Source organism: Onychostoma macrolepis, chromosome 01 (assembly GCF_012432095.1).
Source record: "Onychostoma macrolepis isolate SWU-2019 chromosome 01, ASM1243209v1, whole genome shotgun sequence".
NCBI classification, from domain to species: domain Eukaryota; kingdom Metazoa; phylum Chordata; class Actinopteri; order Cypriniformes; family Cyprinidae; genus Onychostoma; species Onychostoma macrolepis.
Window position 1 is genome coordinate 47456195 of NC_081155.1, and position 22928 is coordinate 47479122.

The 22928-nt window shown below is 37.1% G+C and overlaps 1 pseudogene; it reads right to left on the minus strand.

Moving 5' to 3' along the window:
- Window positions 1-686: 686 nt before the first annotated feature.
- On the minus strand, window positions 687-22410 carry LOC131533369 (NLR family CARD domain-containing protein 3-like; annotated as a pseudogene).
- Window positions 22411-22928: the final 518 nt, after the last annotated feature.

Consider the following 22928-nt stretch of genomic DNA (forward strand, 5'->3'; position numbering starts at 1 on the left):
AGTTAAAAAAAGTAAAGAAAACTTGTCTGGAATTTTACATTATCAACCCATACACGTCCAGTGACTGCGAACTGCATTGCACGCCGGACCAAATGTTGGCTATCATGAAAAGTATATGAATGGCAGCAATACCGACATATTTAAGAATAATAGTGTATGCAACTCTACACACCCACATGAAAACAGCAGCGCAACCATTGTTTATATAGAAAAGGCAACATATCAGATGAATTTAGTGAGCGGAGGACGGAGTGCCGAGTTTATGGCTGATAGAATAATTAGTTTCAGCACTACGTGCTCGAACCCCTAAAAATATTGGTCACAGATTATTGGTCACTTTCTAAATAATAAAAGTATAGCACATCTACTAGTAATTATATATATAAATAAATATTTTTTTTATTGATGCAAATATGTTAGAAACGATGCATCGCAATATAAATGCCATCTTGTAGCCGTTGCACACTTTTTAAACCGATGCATTGCATCATTAACTTTTTATGCCGATGCACCGAGCGAATTGGGGAATCTTCCCATCCCTACTATCTACTGTATTAAAAAGGCGTGTCATGACTCCTTTAAGATTCTGGACTGTTATTTAGGAGAAAATCTCTCATTTAGGAACATTTATTTTAAAGATGTCAGATTCATTATTAAATATGATAGTTTAGTTAATGATTAAACACTCACAGAGCTTTTCTGCAGTTGATCACAGCTGGTATCAGTCTTCTTCTCCCCTCATATGATGTGTTGTATTTCATGATGTTCAGCTCCTCCAGCGGCTCCTCTGACATCTGAAGCATGTAGGTGATTGTTGAGCAGTGAGCAGGAGAGAGTTTCTCTGAGTGTTTGTCTGATTTCACAAACTCCTGAATCTCTCTGAACAGAGTCTGATCTTTCACTTCCAGCAGACAGAGGAACAGATTGATGGATTCACCAGCTGAGAGAGGATAATATACTAAATGATCATCATCAACATCATCTTTGATCTTGTTTTTAATGTGCTGTGTGGTTCTCCTGATGGTCTCTGAGCTGTTCTCTGTGTGTGTCAGTAGATCCTGTAACAGTCTCTGATTGGACTCCAGTGAGACGCCCAGCAGGAACCGCAGGAACAGATCCAGACGTCCATTCTTACTCTCAAGAGCTTTATCTACTGCTGATGTTAGTAGATTATACAGAGAGGCTTTATCAAATCTGTAAAATCTGAATTCATGCAGTGGCTTTTTTTTCTTCAATAAATAGCAGTAAAGCAGATAGAAAGCAGCGAGAAACTCCTGAACACTCAGATGAACGAAGCTGTAGACTTTTCTCTGATGAATCACAGATTCCTGCTTAAAGATCTCAGTGCAAATCCCAGAATACACTGAGGCGTCAGTGACGTCTATGCCGCTCTCAATCAGGTCCTCCTCATAGAACATCACATTGCCCTTCATCAGCTGTTTGAAAGCCACTTCAGCAAGTTTCACAATCACTTCTCTGTTGGACTGCAGGAGTTTCTCTGGATCTCTCTCTTCATACTTCTGGTTCCTCATGTTGATCTGAATCAGCAGGAAGTGGATGTACATTTCAGTCAGAGTTTGAGGGATTTCTGCACTCAGATCTTCTTCCAGGAGCTTCTGAAGCACAGTGGATGAGATCCAGCAGAAGACGGGGATGTGGCACATGATGTGGAGGCTTCTTGCTCTTCTGATGTGTGAGATGATTCTGCTGGCTTGATGCTGGTCACTGATTCTCTTCCTGAAATATTCCTCCTTCTGAGGCTCATTGAATCCCTGAATTTCTGTCAGACGGTTGATGTATTTGGAGGGGATCTGATTGGCTGCTGCTGGTCTGGAGGTGATCCAGATGAGAGCAGAGGGAAGCAGCTCTCCTTTCATGAGTGTTGACATCAACACACCCACTGATGAAGTCTCAGTCACATCACAAACTTTCTGAGCGTCTGAAAACATCAGTGTGATTCTGCTTTCATCTAGACCATCAAAGATGAATACAACTTTACACTCCTCATAAATCTTTGAGTCCAGATCTTGAAGTTCAGGATGAAAGTCCAGCAGAAGTCTGTGAAGACTGTACTGATGATCTCGGATCAAGTTCAGCTCTCGAAATGGAAGCACAAACATGAAATCTACATCCTGATTGGCTTTTCCTCAGCCCAGTCCAGAATGAACTTCTGCACAGAGACGGTTTTTCCGATTCCAGCGATGCCTTTAGTAAGAACAGTCTTGATCTGGTCTTTCTCCTCACATCCTGGTTCAGCTGAGGCTTTAAAGATGTCATTGCAGTAGATTGGAGTGTCTTGTGAGTGTTGTGTTCTGGCTGTTTTCTCCATCTGTAAAACCTCATGTTCTTCATTCACTCCTTCACTCTCTCCCTCTATGATGTAGAGCTGTGTGTAGATCCTGTTCAGGAGGCTTTCATTCTCCTGGAGGTTCAGTCCCTCAAATAATCTCTCATACTTGTTCTTCATGCTGGTTTTGAGCTGGTCTTTGACTCTCTGTAGCTCATCATTCACTGGTTGAAGAGAATCCAGGTCTCCAGTCTGATCATCTCTATTCCCTCTGCAAAAACAACAGAAATAGAAAAAAATATATATATATAAATAATAATAACAATAACAATAATGTATAATAAAGAATTTAAATACATAAAATTAAAATATTAATTATAATGTAAATAAATACATATATATTGTATTTTATGCATAATTAATGTCATACATTTTTATTTCAGTTAATTAATTAATTTCAAGTTAATTTTCAAAAATTACTCTTTCATGGGAAGATTGTAAGGTTTTGTGCACTGAAGCTAAGCAGGGTTTAGTCTGGTAAGTACCTGGATGGGAGACCTCCTGAGAAAACTGAGTACCCAGAAAAGTGCTATATAAATGTAACATATTATTATTATCGATGTTTTGATCATCATTCTGAATCTGATCCGGGCATAGTCTTTGACAAAAACACCATTTTCTCAGCTTTTTGTTCAAAATGTTGTTTTTACATGAAACTCACCCACATTCAGGTGTATATAAAAACAAAAGCAAGAAGCTACAGTATATATAGGATCTGTTCTTTCTTTTGGCATTTTGCATGTCCATACAACAAAATATTTTGGGTTGTTTGCCAACATAAAAAAATAAAATAAAATAAAAAAACACTGGTGGGGAAGTTTTTTTTTGTTTGTAGATTTGAGGTGAAATCAACAATTACAATATATATACAGTGCTGTGAAAAAGTGTTGGCCCCCTTCCTGATTTTTTATTTATTTGCATGTTTGTCACACTTTAATGTTTCAGATCATCAAACAAATTTATCAAAGATTACACAAGTAAATCAAAGTTAATCAAAGATAACACAAGTAAACACAACATGCAGTTTTTAAATGAAGTGTTTTATTATGAAGGGAAAACAAAATCCAAACCCACATGGCCCTGTGTGAAAAAGTGCTTGCCCCCAAAATCTAATAACTGGTTGTGCCACCCTTTGCAGCAACAACTGCAATCAAGCGTTTGCGATAACTGGCAATGAGTCTTTCACATCGCTGTGGAGGAATTTTGGCCCACTCTTCTTTGCAGAATTGTTGTAATTCAGCCACATTGGAGGGTTTTCGAGCATGAACTGCCTTTTTAAGGTCATGCCACAGCATCTCAATAGGATTCAGATCAGGACTTTGACTAGGCCACTCCAAAGTCTTCATTTTGTTTTTCTTCAGCCATTCAGAGGTGGACTTGCTGGTGTGTTTTGGATCATTGTCCTGCTGCAGAACCCAAGTTCGCTTCAGCATGAGGTCACGAACAGATGGCCGGGACATTCTCCTTCAGGATTTTCTGATAGAGTGCAGAATTCATGGTTCCATCAATTATGGCAAGTCGTCCAGGTTCTGAAGCTGCAAAGCAGCCCCAGACCATCACACTACCGCCGCCATGTTTGACTGTTGGTATGATGTTCTTTTTATGAAATGCTGTGTTGGTTTTACACCAGATGTAACGGGACACACACCTTCCAAAAAGTTCAACTTTTGTCGCATCAGTCCACAGAATATTTGCCCAAAAGTCTTGGGGATAATCAAGATATTTTTTTGGCAAATGTGAGACGAGCCTTTGTGTTGTTTTTGGTCAGCAATGGCTTTCGCCTTGGAACTCTCCCATGGATGCTGTTTTTGCCCAGTCTCTTTCTTATTGTTGAATCATGAACACTGACATTAATTGAGGCAAGTGAGGCCTGCGGTTCTTTAGATGTTGTTCTGGGTTCTTTTATGACCTCCTGGATGAGTCGTCTTTGTGCTCTTGGAGTAATTTTGGTAGGCCGGCCACTCCTGGGAAGGTTCACCACTGTTCCAAGTTTTCTCCATTTGTGGATAATGGCTCTGACCATGGTTTGCTGGAGTCCCAAAGCCTTAGAAATGGTTTTATAACCCTTTCCAGACTGATACATGTCAACTATTTTGTTTCTCATCTGTTTATGAATTTCTTAAGATCGCGGAATGATGTGTTGCTTTTTAAACATGCTTCACTTTGTCAGACCGGTTCTATTTAAGTGATTTCTTGATTCAACAGGTCTGGCAGTAATCAGGCCTGGGTTTGGCTAGTGAAATTTAACTCCGCTTTCTAAAATAATGTGGTTAATCACAGTTATTTCATGATTTAACAGGAGGGGGCAATTAATTTTTATGTAATATCTCATGCTTGTTCTTCATGCTGGTTTTGAGCTGGTCTTTGACTCCCTGTAGTTCATCATTCACCAGGTAGGTTTGGACAGCTTTTTTCCCTTAATAAATTAAATCATCATTTAAAAACTGCATTTTTTATTTACTTGCATTATCTTTGTGTAATATTAAAATTTGTTTGATGATCTGAATCTTTTAAGTGTGACAAATGTGCAAAAAATGTAAAAATCAGGAAGGGGCCAACACTTTTTCACACCGCTAATATATAGCGGGTAAAATAAGTATTGAACACGTCACCATTTTTCTCAGTAAATATATTTCTAAAGGCGCTGTTGACATGTAATTTTCACCGGATTTCGGTAACTACCCAAGTAATCCATACATACAAAGAAAGCAAAACAAGTAAGTTCAAAAATTAAGTTCTGTGTAATAAAATGGAACGACACAGGGAAAAAAGTATTGAACACATGAAGAAAGGGAGGTGCAAAAAGGCATGGAAAGCCAAGACACCAGCTGAAATCTATCAGTAATTAGAAAGCAATCCTGCCCCTTGTCAGTGGAAATTAATGTTAGTTGTTTCAGTCCCAACTGATGGCCTATAAAAATATGTCTCATGACCAACGTGTCACACAAGAAACATTTCATGATGGGTAAAAGCAAATAGCTCTCTCAAGACGTTCGCAACCTTATTGTTGCAAACATACTGATGGCATTGGTTACAGAAGGATTTCTATACTTCTGAATGTTCCAGTGAGCACTGTTGGGGCCATAATCCGGAAGTGGAAAGAACAACAACCAGGTGCTCCTCACAAAATTACAGAGCCGTGGGTTGCGGTGTTTTGGGCTACTTTTATAATGTACCGCGGCTGCCCAAAGTGTATATAGACAAACACTCGATGGTGGTTTGAAGTGAGTTTTGAGTAAAAGTGTACTATTAATCTCATAAATTTTCTTATGAAGCATGATGCTAATGTTAGCTCTAATGCAGCTGCAGAAAAGGTCCAATTCTTCTTCATAATGCATTTTACAGAGGTTGTACTTCCTTCGTCAGCTGAAAAAGTTCAACCTGCCACAGGAGCTGCTGAAACAGTTTTATTCAGCTGTTATTGAGTCGGTTCTGTGCTCCTCCATAACTGTCTGGTTTGGGTCAGCCAGCAAATCAGATTTAAGAAGACTTCAACGGACTGTTAGGACAGCAGAAAAGATCATTGGTGTGCACCTGCCCAGCCTTCAGGACTTGTACAACTCCAGAGTGAAGAAACGGGCAGGTAACATCATCAAAGACCCCTCTCACCCGGACACAACTTGTTTGCACTTCTCCCTTCAGCCAGATGCTACAGATCTCTGTGCACTAGAACATCTAGGCATAAAACAGTTTTTCCCCATGCCATCTCCAGCTTAAATAGCTAACACGTGGATCATTACCTGTGTTCTGTAATTCATTCTGTAATTCATTCTCCATCTTTAATTATTGCCTCCTCTCAAGTATTATGTAAATACACATACATATGTTTATCTATACAGCTGTATATAGAGTAAATAATGCACAAATCTGTACATAAATCTACTGTTCCAGATTCATACTTATTATTATTAGGATTATTATCCATTGTTAAGTCTTACTATTTAAATGTTTTTTCTGTTCTCATGTCACATGTGTATTTATGTATGTATGTACGTATGTATGTACCAGGAGCACCTTAAAACCACAACAAATTCCTTGTGTGTTTGCGCACACCTGGCGAATAAAGCTAATTCTGATTCTGATTCTGATTCTGATTTTGTCATAATACTTCACGTAAGGTGGCAAGAAATGTTTTGTTGTATTTATTTAGAAATACTTAGGTAAATCTATACTGGGACTGAAGCGATGTGGCTTGGTAAATGTTTTATTGCCAGTATAAAGGCTGATAATGGCTGAATAAAACAAAGAATAAGGATAAAATAATAATAAAGATTATGTCTCATACCTGGTGGAGGTGTGAAAGGTTCTGTTTCCAAACTAGTTTGTCATGCATTTCTTTTTTAACACATTTAGAGGTAAATCCTAGTATTTAAAATTTGCGATTAATTAACGCGATTAAATTTTTTAATCGATTGACAGCACTAATATATATATATATATATATATATATATATATATTAGGGGTGTCAACGTTAACGCGTTAACGCATGCGATTAATAAAAATTTTTAGCGTGTTAATATTTTTTAATGCAAATTAATCGCTTGATAAGGTTTGACCCCAACTTCTTCCCATCATCGCAGCGCGGAAGGTTATCTATCATTGTGTGATGAGGGTACAGCGAACCAGTGTTGCCAGGGTAACGACACAAGTGGGCTATTTTGAAAATACAGTCGCGGGAAAAACTACAGAGCCGTGGTTTGCGGTTTTTTGGGCTACTTTTATAATGTACGGCGGCAGCCCAAAGTGTATATAGACAAATAATAATTAAAATAGATCCTTTTACTAATGTGTATTATACTTGGAATGTATCCCTGGCAAGAACGGAGAGGTGGTTGTAACATCAAACAACGTGAGTTTCAGCCAAAATAAACATGACAACAGCTACTATAGATTATATAAGATAATAAACACACGATTACGATAGGATATGGTCTGTACGTGATTTTTTTTTAGATGAATGTGTACATCTGAAATGCTCATTTGTGCAGCAATATAAAAGGCTATAAATAGCATATTTTAACAACAGTAAACGACCAAATTCCACATGTGATCGCAAAAGGAAGTTATTACAAACACTCGATGGTGGTTTGAAGTGAGTTCTGAGTAAAAGTTTACTATTAATCTCATAAATTGTCTTATGTAGTATGATGCTAATGTTAGCTCTAATGCACCTGCAGAACAGGTCCAAATCGTCTTCATAATGCATTTTGTCATAATACTACATGTAAGGTCGCAAGAAATGTTTTGTTGTATTTATTTAGAAATACTGTTGATAATAGTTGGCTAAATGTATACTGGGATAGAAGCAATGTGGCTTGGTAAACATTTTATTGCCAGTATAAAGGCTGATAATGGCTGAATAAAAACAAAAGAATAATGCTAAAAGAATAATAAGGATTATGTCTCATACCTGGCAGAAGTGTGAAATGTTCTGTTTCCTTAAACTAGTTTGTCATGCATTTCTTTTCCAACACATTTACAGGTAAATCCTAGTATTTTAAATTTGTGATTAATCATGATTAATCACAGTCCACGACTGTGATTAACGCAATTACATTTTTTAATCGATTGACAGCACTAATATATATATTAGGGGTGTCAACGTTAACGCGTTAACGCATGCGATTAATAAAAATTTTTAGCGTGTTAATATTTTTTAATGCAAATTAATCGCTTGATAAGGTTTGACCCCAACTTCTTCCCATCATCGCAGCGCGAAGGTTATCTATCATTGTGTGATGAGGGTACAGCGAACCAGTGTTGCCAGGGTAACGACACAAGTGGGCTATTTTGAAAATACAGTCGCGGGAAAAACTACAGAGCCGTGGTTTGCGGTTTTTGGGCTACTTTTATAATGCACGGCGGCAGCCCAAAGTGTATATAGACAAATAAAAATTAAAATAGATCCTTTTACTAATGTGTATTATACTTGGAATGTATCCCTGGCAAGAACGGAGAGGTGGTTGTAACATCAAACAACGTGAGTTTCAGCCAAAATAAACATGACAACAGCTACTATAGATTATATAAGATAATAAACACACGATTACGATAGATATGGTCTGTATGTGATTTTTTTAGATGAATGTGTACATCTGAAATGCTAATTTGTGCAGCAATATAAAAGGCTATAAATAGCATATTTTAACAACAGTAAGCGACCAAATTCCACATGTGATCGCAAAGGAAGTTATTACAAACACTCGATGGTGGTTTGAAGTGAGTTCTGAGTAAAAGTGTACTATTAATCTCATAAATTGTCTTATGTAGCATGATGCTAATGTTAGCTCTAATGCACCTGCAGAACAGGTCCAATTCTTCTTCATAATGCATTTTGTCATAATACTACATGTAAGGTCGCAAGAAATGTTTTGTTGTATTTATTTAGAAATACTTTTGATAATAGTTGGGTAAATGTATACTGGGATTGAAGCGATGTGGCTTGGTAAACATTTTATTGCCAGTTTAAAGGCTGATAATGGCTGAATAAAAACAAAAGAATAATGCTAAAAGAATAATAAGGATTATGTCTCATACCTGGCGGAAGTGTGAAATGTTCTGTTTCCTTAAACTAGTTTGTCATGCATTTCTTTTCCAACACATTTACAGGTAAATCCTAGTATTTTAAATTTGTGATTAATCATGATTAATCACAGTCCACGACTGTGATTAACGCAATTACATTTTTTAATCGATTGACAGCACTAATATATATATTAGGGGTGGCACAGTACACAGATGTCACGGTTCGGTACGTACCTCGGTTTGGGGGTCACGGTTCGATACGATTTCGGTACAACAGGAAAAAGAAATCTACTATGCTCAGTTTCTTTTCATTTATTTTGAACAGACAGTAGTGCAAATTACAATTTTGTTTTGTTTTCATTGTGAGTGTACACAAATAAAAGCAGACCTTTATACAGTGATTATTAATAAGACAATAAGTGTTTAAAGTTGATTCTGCTGGTATAAGGAAACAGTTGAAGTGATCGCGCCGGAGCACGCACACACACACAACACATCAGTTCCAGTATTGCTAACTTGACAGCGCAGTTGTTACTTTATCAAAATAAAATACAGTGAGCCAAACATCAGCACGCGCGCCTCTGTGTCACCGCTGGAACGCGTCTGAAGTACAAAGCCTATCATTTACATAATAAATAATAGTTTCACATTCAGATACGTTACATCGCAAATATGGAAATATTATGGAATATTTGGATTTGTGACGAATGAGAAAGGTAGGATACTCGAGCACAAAGGTCCATTTCGCAAACAGTTGAGTGCGCAAGCCTTTAAAGTATACTCCTTTGTCAGTGAGAGATGCATTCAGAATCAGCACATGGTCACTGTCTAGGGGGCTTTGTTTTCAAGTGCGCAACTCGGCATTCGCTGTTCTTCTGCTGGCGATGACGGTTATCAAACAGTGTTGCATTACTGCGGACACCCCCTTCTGGATTGGGGTGAATTGCCTGTATTCGTCGTGAGGCTTCATGCACCAAACCGAGATGTCCGTACCGTGATGGTTCGGTACGAATACATGTACCGTGCCACCCCTAATATATATATATATACAATTTATATATAATATATATAAATTGTCTTATGAAGCATGATGTTAATATTAGCTCTAATGCACCTGCAGAACAGGTCCAGTTCTTCTACATAATGCATTTTGTCACAATACTTCATGTAAGGTTGCAAGAAAATGTTTTGTTGTATTTATTTAGAAATTCTTTTGATAATAGTTGGGTAAATGTATACTGGGATTGAAGCGATGTGGCTTGGTAAACGTTTTATTGCCAGTATAAAGGCTGATAATGGCTGAAAAAAACTAAACAAAAGAATAATAAGGATTATGTCTCATACCCGGCGGAGGTGTGAAAGGCTCTGTTCAGGGCTCTGAACTGGTTCAAGGAACGAAACAAACGATATTTTGACTGGAACAGAATCGGAAACAGAAACGAAATTAAATTTAAAAATTCCGAATAGAATCTAAAATTCGAAATGGCCATTAACTGGTTAATAACGTTATTTTATCGTTCCATATAATATTTGAAATTTGCTGTCAACCAATCAGGAATTCGGAAGAAGGCGCGCGGCGAATGGAGTAGACGCACTTTCTAAGTCTCCTCAGAGTTGACTCCTGTTTTTTTAAATATTTCCGTTAATATACCAGTTCGCCCAAAGTTTGATGTCACTGCTTCTTCCTTAATTGTTGCCGATTGCAGAGTCCTTACTTTCTTTACATTTAACGTAATAATGACTTCCAAGAAGCTATCGAAGGCTGCGCAGCAGGGCAAAGATGGCGATGCTGATTCCCTCTCCTCAGCCTCTACCAGTACCATACTTTCAGCCATCGAGACGCAAGGAAACGATTTAAAGCGGCTCATTGAGGACACTAAATTGTCAATCAACACTCGCCTTGATGCGGTGGATGCCGTGCTGGCGAATCTACAGTCCGAGCAGTCGGGTGTTAAGAAAAAAGTTGAGGATTTGGAATTAGCCATGACCGGTTGTGATTCGCGCCTGGACGAAGTAGAGAGAATCTGTGAGGAACTGCGCTCGGATAACAGATTTCTTCGTGCTAAAGTAAATGACCTGGAGGGCCGTTCACGTCGGCTTAATTTGAAATTTGTGGGGATAAAAGAAGGAGCGGAGCAAGGTCATCCCACGGAGTTTGTTACCGGGCTGATTTCTGCGCTATTCGGCCAAGACAAGTTCCCGAAACCTGTCAAAGTGGATCGCGCCCACAGGTCGCTACAACCGAAGCCTACAGATGACGAGAGGCCGCGTCCAATTATTGCGAAGCTGCATCATGACCGCGACAAAGAACTGATCCTTCGTCTGAGCCGTGACAACGCTCCGCTGTATTACAAGGGGAAACAGGTCCACATCTTTCCGGACTATACAGCGGAGGTGGCCTCCAAACGTCGAGCATTCGGACCAGTGCTGAAAGTTTTGAAGGAAGCGGGGGTGTCTTGTTCTCTTCGCTTTCCTGCAAAATTGCGAGTGAAATTCAAGGACTCCATAACGATTTTCGATTCACCAGAAGAAGCACGAAAATATGCGGATTCTCTTTCTAACAAATGATTTCTCTTTAGTGAATCTGATTTATTGTGTTGTTGCATTGGCCTGATTAGGGCGGATAGTCAAGTTATTCAAGTTCATCCTCGATTCTATCGGAGTTTGACGGTACTTGTTTCTATGTTTGGAATTTTGTCAGCAGTAGGGGAGGACGATTGAGACTTTTTTTTTTTCTCTACAGCTTACTGAGTAAGTCCCTTTCTGTTGTTTTGTTTTTTCTGCTTTTGCTCCGCTACCTTCCTGGTGATGGGTGAGTTTTGCCGTTTCAGTTGGGGAAACGGTGGTGGGTGGGGGGTGAGTTTTGATGGGGTGTACAGGGCTATTTTTATAACTGCCTTCTTTGTCATTGAACTTAAATATCACCAGTAACAAATCAAAGGTTGATGCTTATAGTTCTGTTGGGGGGACCAATGTCACATTTGTATCTTGGAATGTTAGAGGTATGGGGCACCAGATTAAAAGAGGCAAAGTATTTGCTCATCTTAAGTCTCTCTCTGCTGATATTATTTTTTTGCAAGAGACGCACATTAGACCAACAGAGCAGAGACGCCTTAGATCTAACTGGATCTCGCAAGTATATCAGTCTTCTTTTTCCTCAAAGGCCAGGGGTGTTGCCATCCTATTTCGTAAAACTGTCCCATTTCGTTTGTCTACTGTCATCTCTGATCCTTCTGGAAGATATATTTTTGTAACTGGTCATATAAATGCATTCCCAATTACATGTGTAAATTTATATGGTCCAAATTTTGATGATCCTAACTTCTTTAGGAACATTTTTGACTTGCTTTCTGACCCCAGTTCTACTAATTTAATCATTGGTGGTGATTTTAACTGTTATCTTGATGCTTATTTGGACCGCTCCTCCACACAGGCCCCTCACATTTTACGTTCAGTCAGTACTTTAAACAATTTATGTAAGTCTTTCAACTTAATCGATATTTGGAGATTACAACATCCATCCGACAGAGACTACTCCTTCTTTTCGCCTGTGCACAAATCATATTCTAGAATCGATTATTTTCTTATTGATTCTAAACTCATTTTGAACGTAACACAGACCAAGTATAATAATATTATAATTTCTGATCATAGTCCCCTTACGATGGTGGTTAAGCTTTCTGTGTCTCAGTCTAAGTACAATTGGCGTTTAAACCCCTGTTTATTCTTGCAGGAGCAATTTCACACATACATCTCCTCTCACATCAAGCAGTTTCTTGAATTCAACGATAAAGGTGATGTGTCTGACTCCATTCTCTGGGAGACTTTTAAGGTAGTGTTGCGGGGGAATATAATTGCTTATGAATCGAGCAGGAAGAAGGAGAAACGTAGAAGGCTTGCCGAAATTGAAACCTTGCTTCCAACCCTGGAGAATACCTATAGATTATCTAAATCTCAGTCAGATCTTAATGTTATGCTAAAACTTAAATACGAGTATAACAATATTTTGAGTGAACAAGTCAGTAACATGATGTTCAAAATAAAACGTAAGCAGTTTGAGATGGGTGACAAACCTGAAAGACTACTTTCTCGGCAGTTAAGAGGCATACAGGCCAATAGAGCTATTTTTCAAATTAAATCAGACTCAGGTGTGTTATTAACCAATCCAAAGGAAATAAATGCTCATTTTTTGGAATTTTATAAACATCTTTTCACTTCAAAATGTAACGTGCCCATTTCAGAAATTACAGATTTTCTTGATACAATTGACACTCCGAAGCTTAGTGAGGATGCCAGATGCGATCTGGATAAAGAGTTCACTCTGGATGAAATTCTGAAGGCTATCAAGTCTTTTCCAAATGGCAAGGCCTCAGGTCCTGATGGGTTTTGTATTGAACTCTATAAAGCTCATGCAGATATTATTGCTCCACTGGTGCTGAGAATGATAAATCATTCTTTTGAAAATAAACAACTTCCCCGTTCTCTCTATGAAGCGAACATTTGCTTATTATTGAAAAAAGACAAGGATGATACTGATCCTTCTAGTTATAGACCATTAAGCTTGCTTAACTGTGATCAGAAGATTGTTGCTAAAGTGTTGGCCACTCGTTTGAGCAAACACATGGCTTCATTAATTCATCATGATCAGACTGGTTTTATTTTAGGTAGATTTTCTTTTTCAAATGTCCGTCGCTTGTTAAATGTTATGTATAATGTAGATGCTAAGTGGTCTAAGGCAGCTGTAATTTCTCTAGATGCCGAGAAGGCCTTCGACCAGATTGAGTGGCAATATCTATACTTAGTGTTAAATAAGTTTGGGTTTGGAAAAATTTTTCGTACTTATATAGAGATGCTTTATGCAAACCCAAAATCTGCTGTACTCACTAATTTGGACAAATCTGACTATGTTCCACTTTATCGTGGGACTAGGCAGGGATGTTGCCTTAGTCCCTTGCTATTTGATTTGGCTCTGGAGCCACTGGCTACAAGTATTCGGCACCATGCCTCTATTAGTGGCATTACAATTGGGACGGTAGAAACTAGGCTCTCTCTATATGCAGATGATTTGCTTATATTCTTAAAAGATGCTGTTGACTCTTTACCTCCTTTAATGGATTTGATAAAAACATTTGGTTCTTTTTCTGGGTATTCAATTAACTGGAATAAAAGTATATTTGTTCCCCTTGGCAATAATTTTTCAACAAATTTTTTAGAGTCCCTCCCTTTTAAAATTGTTCGTGACCATTTCACATACTTAGGATTGGTTATTCCCTTAGATCCAAAACATATATTTAAAGTTAATTTTAGTGCTGCAATAAAAAGCCTTAAATCCACCATTGAAAAATGGAAGCTTTTGCCTTTATCTTTAATCGGCCGTGTTAATGCTATAAAGATGGTGGTCCTTCCAAGGTTTTTATATCTCTTTCAGAATCTACCCATTTATCTTACGAAATCATTTTTTAAAAATTTAGATTCTATTATTTTCCCTTTTATTTGGAGTTTTAAGACTCATCGTATCTCTAAGGCACACTTACAAAAATCTAAAGAGATGGGGGGGCTGGCAATGCCAGTTTTTCAACATTATTATTGGGCCGCAAACATAAGGGCTTTGATGTACTGGAGTATTGATTCGCCCAGTTTGAATGGGAATTCAGATTTTCCTACATGGATTCACATGGAATCTCATTCTGTAAACAAGAGCTCTCTCCCTGCCTTATTACTTGCCAGTTTAAACGCCCCTTTAAAGAGCATTTCTAAAAATGTTGTAGTACATAGCTCTTTAAGAATATTGAAACAAATTATGAAATGTCTTGGTATTACACAGCCTTCTCTATACTCCCCCATCTGTAATAATCACAATTTTACACCTGCTCTGAGCGATAGAATCTTTCAATTGTGGAATAATAAGGGTCTTTCTTCATTTAACGAACTATACACAGAAGGTGATCGAAAGAGGCAAAGCGACCATCAAAGTAAATTTGGTCTTTCTCACTCTCATTTTTATCGCTACTTGCAGACTCGGCATTATGTTCAGCAAGCTTTTTCCGATTACAGGATCCAGCATGAAGAACACCGGTTCTATAAACTAGTGCGACAAGCACCGGATACTAGGCATATGGTTTCGCAATTTGTTTCCCTCTTCTCATCGCAGTTAAACATTTCTTCTGATTATCTTAAGGTAGCTTGGGAAAGGGATGCTGGCATCAACCTATCTAGCGACTTCTGGTCTGAAATCCTGCAGAGAATTCATAGCTTCTCTATCAATGCAAGACTTCAATTAATTCAGTTTAAAATTGTACACAGGCTGCACTATTCTAAAGTCAAACTCCACAAGATATACCCAGCAGTGTCTCCAGTTTGTGATCGATGTCAGGGCGCAGAGGGAACGTTGTCTAATTCTTTTTGGTTCTGCCCTAAACTTCATAGGTATTGGCAGGATATATTTTCTTGGTACTCTGCGGCATATAACCAGGCTTTCTTGCCTGAAGTGGAATTGGCCATCTTTGGTTACTCTGACACAGTTTCATCTTTGTCTTATTATTTGCAGTTGGCACTAATGTTGGGCATGGTGGTGGCCAAGAGAATCATATTGAGGAGTGGAAATCCACTGCTCCCCATGTTTTCAGAGGTGGCTTGGAGATGGCCTCTGTCATACACATTGAGAAATTACAGTTTAATGAATCAAAGTCTCTTATAAAGTTTTCTAAGATCTGGGGTCCCTTCCTCCAACAGCTAAATAACAGTAGTACTTAATTTTTTGTAATTTTTTTTTTTTTTTTTTTTTTTTTAAATATATTTGTGATATAGTGGTTTCCATGCGGATTTCATCTCCCCTTTTGTTTTTTTTCCCTCTGTGTTTTATCTTTCTCCTTTGTAACTATTCTAGGCACTTATGTCATTTGTAATGTAGCCTGCCCTTTTTTTTTTTTTTTTTTTTTTTTTATTATTATTATTATTATTTATTTTTATTTTTTTTATGTGCTTTGTTTTATGTTCTTGGTATGTTGTTGTTAAATGTTGTTGTTATAAAACTAATAAAAAGCAATATGGAAAAAAAAAACAAAAAAAAACAATCAGGAATTCAAGTAGTACAGCCTATGCAAATGTGACCCTGATGCATCCAGCTAGTGAAATGCCTGCACGCTTAGCTGTGAACTCTTCATAGGCAAGTTGCAATGGCAATGCACCGGCGCAGTTTATCTGAGGATAGTGTAAGATGGATTCAACGGATCTTGCACACCTGCAGCGCTTCTGTGAACGGAGAAAACAGAATAAAACTAGGCTTACATAAAAAGGAATATACATGCCTATACACTAAATATATTTTACTTAAATCATTGACGGATTAACGAAAGAAAAAAAAAATGCTGAGTTAGGACTACAGTTCATTATGACGCGTTCCAAAGTTCTCAGAAAGGAAAAGGAGACAGCTTTTTTTCTTTATTTTACAAAAGCTTTGTCAAGCTTTTGCAAAACAAATAAAACTGTAGTTTTGAATGATATCATGCATCTAACCAGCCAGCGTGGCCATATCACGCTGGCACCTCACGTGCACAAAGAGATAAGATATTTTTGCGACATTGTAGCCTGTTCATTATCAAAATAAAATACAGTTAAAGAAACGTATAAAAAGTTACAGTGCGCCGTTGTCCAATCTGTTGCGTTCAGCGTGACCACCGCCTCAGTGTGCTGATATAGCCGATGTGAAGGATGATGTTTTACGTCGATGAAAGTGCAAAGCCTATAATAAATAATATTTTAGCATCCAGATACATTGCGAATATGGAAACATTTGGATTCGTGCCGAATGAGAGAGGTAGGCATCAGTTTCACCTTTAATTTGTTTTTGGATTGACGTTTTTATAGGCTATAGTCTTAAATTTAGAGGATTTGTTGTGGAGAGAAACTAATAACTGTGTTTATAATGTTTGTAAACATTTTTGATTTACCGGCATTTTAGCCTACATCATTTCTGTATGTAATAGGCCTAGCCTAATAAAATGCGATGCGGCTTATAGCCTATGGGTTTTTTTTTTTCCTCAAAACGCAATTTTATAGAAGTAGCGTTTTTTTGTTTGTTTTTTTTTTAATCAATGCAGCAAACATTTTAAATATCTTTAAAGGCATTAAATAATTTTTTTTTTTTAAAGCATTAATAGATTTTTTTATTTTATTTAGTAGCCTACATTTAAGCAAATCTAGAAAAGATGATGCTGGCTGTGACTAAGCGCAGCAGGTTAAGATACCATCTCTTCCTGTTTTTTCTTTCTGTGTAAAGAAAGCACTGTACTTTATTATTATTATTAGCATATTATTATTATTATTATTATTATTATTATTATTATTATAGGCAAAGACAATTTAAAAAATAACGTTATTAACCGTTATTTTTCTACTCGAACCGGTTTCAGAACAGTAATAATACAGAGGAACACAGGAACAGAAAGCGTTAAAATATTGATTTTGCTCGGAGTGAACCGATTGACTTCTTTTTTCAAGCCCTGGTTCTGTTTCCTTTAACTAGTTTGTCATGCATTTCTTTATTTCAACACATTTACAGGTAAATCCTACACTGTAAAAAAAAATCTGTTAAATTTACGGAAAAATACCGGCAGCTGTGGTTGCCAGAATTTTACCGTGAAAAAGACGGTAGCAACATTTTAGGATTTACAGAACTGTTTAAATTTACAGTGAAAAACCGTATCTCATTAACTGATACAATGTTAATACACAAACCTTTCAGTTAAGACATTTTATTTGCAGAAACCGACTACGCTTAAATTATCCAACTGCCATTTGTTTATAAACTAATATTTATAATGTTTATGTAATGTGAGCATAAGAGTATTGAGAACTACTTTGTTTAAATCCATGAAGAAAATCTTACTGATTTATGCAAAGTCACCAATTCAACTCAAAACTCTTGCAAATAACAGCAACACACATACATGCGTGATTAAAACTAACAAAGATATTCTCTTTATATCAGTAGCTACACAGTTATTGCCTTTAAATAAAGCAACATGCAGCATAACATCAGTGTCTCTCTGTCCGTCCTTGACTTAAACACAGGCTCTACTCTCCAGCACAATGGTGACCCACGAAACACAACAGGAAGTTGACTGTTAGGTTTTACAGTATTTTGCTGTTTATTTTCTTGATTTTACGGTGAAATACCGGCAGCTGTGGTTGCCAGTAATCTACTGTTTTTTACAGTTTGTTCCGTAAATTAAATTTACGGTATATTTCTGTTAAAATGACGTTCCACAGAATGTTTTGTCATCTCACAAATTTAACCCCTTTAATCCCACAGCAAAATCCTCAGTTTTAAAGAGCACTTCTATGTGTCCACACTACAGAGTGTTGAAGTAACACTGAAGCAGTGATGAATTAATGAGAGAATTAAGTGACTAATTAAATTAGGATTGAGTTTATTGATGAACACCTGCTGTTAACAAGTAGAATCATTGAAGGAACGAGAAACAAGAAAAGATAAATAAAACTTACAGCTAAAGCCAAGATGAAATCAACTGAAATAAAACACATGAAATCTCTCAATATTTCAGAAGAGGGTGATTAAACAACTCCACAAACAGCATCTTATTACTAACCACTTTTACTTTATTTCTGTCATGTGTACAAAAGCTCTTATTGAGATTTTAGTTGTTGTACTTTCATTTGAAGTCACCATATTGGCGATCAGTGGGTGCTTTAGTTGGGCTCTTGACTCGTGACTCTTTAACATTGGTTTTGTTTGGTTGCTTTTAATTAGCTGTGTTTATTAAGCACAGTTTTTAAAGCAAAAGCGCCAAATTAATCTATCATCATCGGAGACTGATGTTTGTGATGTCAAAACCAACATGATCTAGTTTAATTCACTGGTTATCCCATGTTAAGTCTCTTATTAAACATGTGATATGTTAATTGCACCATTAATTGCTACAGTAATCAAATGTTGTGAAACAGCTCTAACCAGAATATGCACAAATAAATGTATTGAACTACGGCAGAAATTAAACACACACAGACATCAACAATCAGCGTATGAATCTCAAAATTGGTGACAATCAAAAACGATATTAAAAAATTAAAAAAAACGGTTCAACTCTGAACATCACAAAACAGTCTACTGAAAAGTAACAACAAAAACAACACCAAAATAAAAGCAAATAAAGAAAATATTAAGAACATTCAGCTGCATAATTTATTCATGCTGCAGTGCATTCTGGGAGTTTTGTACTGGCACCCAGCATGCTTTGCAGAATGAATTGTTTTTTTTTATTATTAATAGTCACCATTGTTGAGGTTCATGTGCTGATTCCTGATGTCTGTGTGTTTCTAAATGATGCTGTAACTCTGAAGGTTTTGTGCATAAAAGGTTTTTAAATTCTTTCATAATGGTTTGTCAGCTTAACTTGTGGAGTAATATTATTACCATAAACAATGTGAAATTAATTACAAATCACCCATATTGTTTGACACTAACTGAGATCAGCGATCCAGGTCATTAGAAGATGATCACCACTTTTAAGTTTTAACCAAAACTACAAACACTCTTGGCTTTTCTTGTCATAACTAATGTGTTTACAAACGCAGTCATAACAGCCAAAGAAAAACTAACCTCAAAGAGTCAAGGGTCAAGAGCATAACAAAAGCAACCACTGATCGCCAAAATGGTGAGATAAAACAAAACATTTGAAATAAAATATAAACCTCTGTTAATTCGTAGATATATGACAGAAATGAAGTCAAACTGGTTAGTAATAAGTGGAGCTGCTGTTTGTGGAGTTGTTTAATCATCCTCTGCTGTTTTATTTCAGTTGATTTCGTTTAAGGCTGTATGTCAGTTGTAGTTTTGTTTCTTGTTCTTTCCTTCAGTGATTGTGTTTGTTAACAGCAGGTGTTCATCAGTGTCTGAATTCACTCATATGTTCTCAATCACTCTGTCTAGTGGACTATATAGTGAAGTAATGTAGGACTAGTGAATGAGGGTGTAGGGTGTGGTTTCAGACACAGTCTATGAGTGTCGACTCTGAGGCTACTTTCTCGAAAACAAAGGTTAGATCTATTACAGTTATTCACTGTATATAGTAAGGAAACTTACTCTTAATCATTTAACAGGTTATTACTGTGGTATTTTACAGTTTTTTACTGTTAAAATCACAATCATTTTTTACAGTGTAGTATTTAAAATTTGTGATTAACGCGATTACATTTTTTAATTGATTGACAGCACTAATATATATGTACTCAATTACTCGTTTTGGAAACCTATGGATGATCGAAATGAGAGATTTCCTAAAATGCCCATCCCTAATTTTATGATGTGGTTTTTACAGCAAGGTTCATCTTGAATTCACTGAAATTCCCTCTTACTGTTAGACTACAAGAGAAGTAAAACCTGACCATCTACTACAGAACAAGGTTTTCATGCAACTCCACTCTGAAAACACTGAGTCATGAGAGGATCTGAGTGTGTGACTCTGAAACATGCAGCACATACACATTCATTCAAACACCTTTCACCATCCACTGATCACACTCTCATATGACTATGACATCAATCAACTGTAAATTATTAGATCCCTGCATTAATAAAGCAGTCTCACCTGGGGTCAGAGGTCACTGGATCATCACTGAATTTAGGAGGAGGACCCATGGATCTGCCACTCTTCAGAGACACACAGCTGTGATCAGGAGATGAAGATCTCTCTCTGTTCTCCATGATGACAAACTGACTTCACACCTGCATATGGAGACATAAGAGCACAAATGACACATAATATTGTGATGATTATTGCAGTAAATCTTAACGCTACACACACGATGAGATTGAAGAGAATGTGGAGCTGCAGCAGGATCCTTTTCTTCTGAATCATAAAGTGCTGGTTTACTGACTGTAGTGAAGAAGATCTGAAGAGTGATCCTCATGAGCATCGTCAGTATCTGAGCTCACTGATGCTCTTGTGTCTTACTGAACATATTTGACTTCAGCAGCAGGAGAAAAGCATCCATCTGTTCAGAGCTTGATGTGTTTCTGCTGCTGTAACAATGCTGTTTATTTTTCCTCCACAATGAGTTTCACTGTTTCCACTAAACAAACAAGATCAGTAAAACAATTAATAATACAAATTATGTTCACCCAAATTTCACCGTAATCATATTATTAGCACATTTTTTAATTTTTTATATGAAAAAGGTACCGGTGCCTCTTATTTGTATATTATATTCATCAGTCTATATACAGTGGGGAAAATAATGATTTGATCCCCTGCTGATTTTGTAAGTTTGCCCATTTAAAAAAAATTTATAATAATTTTTTTTTCATTTTTATGGTAGGTTCATTTTAACTGATAGAGACAGAATATCAAACAAACAATTCCAGAAAAAAAGCAGCATACTAAAATGTAAATCTTTTTTTAACGTTTGTAAGTCAAATAAGTATTTGACCCCTTAGTACTTAGTGGCAAAACCCTTGTTGGTAATCACAGAGGTCAGACGTTTCATGTGTTTGGCACCAAGTTTGAACACATCTCAGAAGGGATTTTGGACCACTCCTCTTTACAGATCCTCTCTAAATCATTAAGGTTTCTTGGCTATCTCTTGGAAACTCAAAGGGAAACTTTCAGCTCCCTCCACAGATTTTCTATGGGATTAAGGTCTGGAGCCTGGCTAAAGCAAACACTAATCACTTTGGTAGTAACATCAAACGAAACAATAAAACATCTAATTCTCAATAAGCGCTTTTGTAGATATCAGAAATAAAGTCAGTCTGGTTAGTAATGAGTGGAGCAGTTCTCTGCTGAGATCATGAGAGATTTAATCTCTTCTTTTATTTCAGTTGATTTCATCGAAGGCTGTGGCTGGAAGTCAGTTGTATGTTTGGAGAAGGTTCTTATAACAGAAAGCTGTTAGCTGGGCGTGCACTCGTGAGCTCATCATGTGATATCTGTGATATCTCTGTGATAGTGTTGAGAAACAGGAAGTAGAATGTCCCCCGGCGACTGATATTTGAACTGCCTCCTCTCAACCTGCTCAACATTTTGAGTTCACAATGAGCTCATATATTACTCACACTGTGAGGATCACCGTATGAGAATGGTGTGATGTCACTGTGATCATCCCGTGATCTCACGTGTTGACTGGGTAGAGTAACAACAAGGCAAATGCACTTTTTTTTTTCAATGTACAGAAGCTCGTGTTTTCTGTTTAAATCTGTATTTCCTCCTTTGGTCGCCTATATTTCTGACTGTAAAGAATCCGTGAATGAATCTGAAATAAAAGCAGAATCTCTAGAGCTCGATATCATTATAATCCTGAAGATGAACTTCATCCACTTTTACAAGCGACACAAATCACTAAATGTGTTCAAGTTTAAAGATCGGATTTAACTCGACAGAGACGAAGAAGAAAAACTACAATAATATGAACTTATATCAGAAGCCTTGAAATGAACTTACCTTAATGTGATGTTTATGACCGTTTTAAAGTCTTCAAAACTCCCGCATTTTCCTGTCGAGTTTACTTTCGGTTTCGCTTCAGAGGAGTGAAGAATGCGCATGTGCGGAAAACCTCTTCTTCTTCTTCTTCTGTGATTTCCGTCACTGCTGCCCTCCTCAGTCCATCTGAAGAACTGCGCTTATAGCTGAGATCCTCAGATAAAGTCCAGCTCGGTGTAAAAGTTAACAACAGCTTTTGTTGTTTCATAGTCCTTAGAGCTTAGAAATGTTAAAGTGAGGGATGTTAAGCTGCTTTATGATCCTCAGAAACACCATCATGATGTTCATTCTCTTAAAGCTGGACAGATGTATTTGATTGACTGTATTATGTCTGATTGGACTGGACCCATCACTAGTCATAGACATAGCCATTCACCACTAGTAATATGGAAACCAGAAATAATTATTACATATGCTGATATGCTTATGAACAAGCATAATGTGAAAAGCACTGTATGTTTTTCTTCTGTGTTTGAGTTTCTCTGCAGTTCATGAATGAGAGACTCTGCATTCATCTCATTCTTTTGATGATAACAAACAGAATCACCGAAGGAGA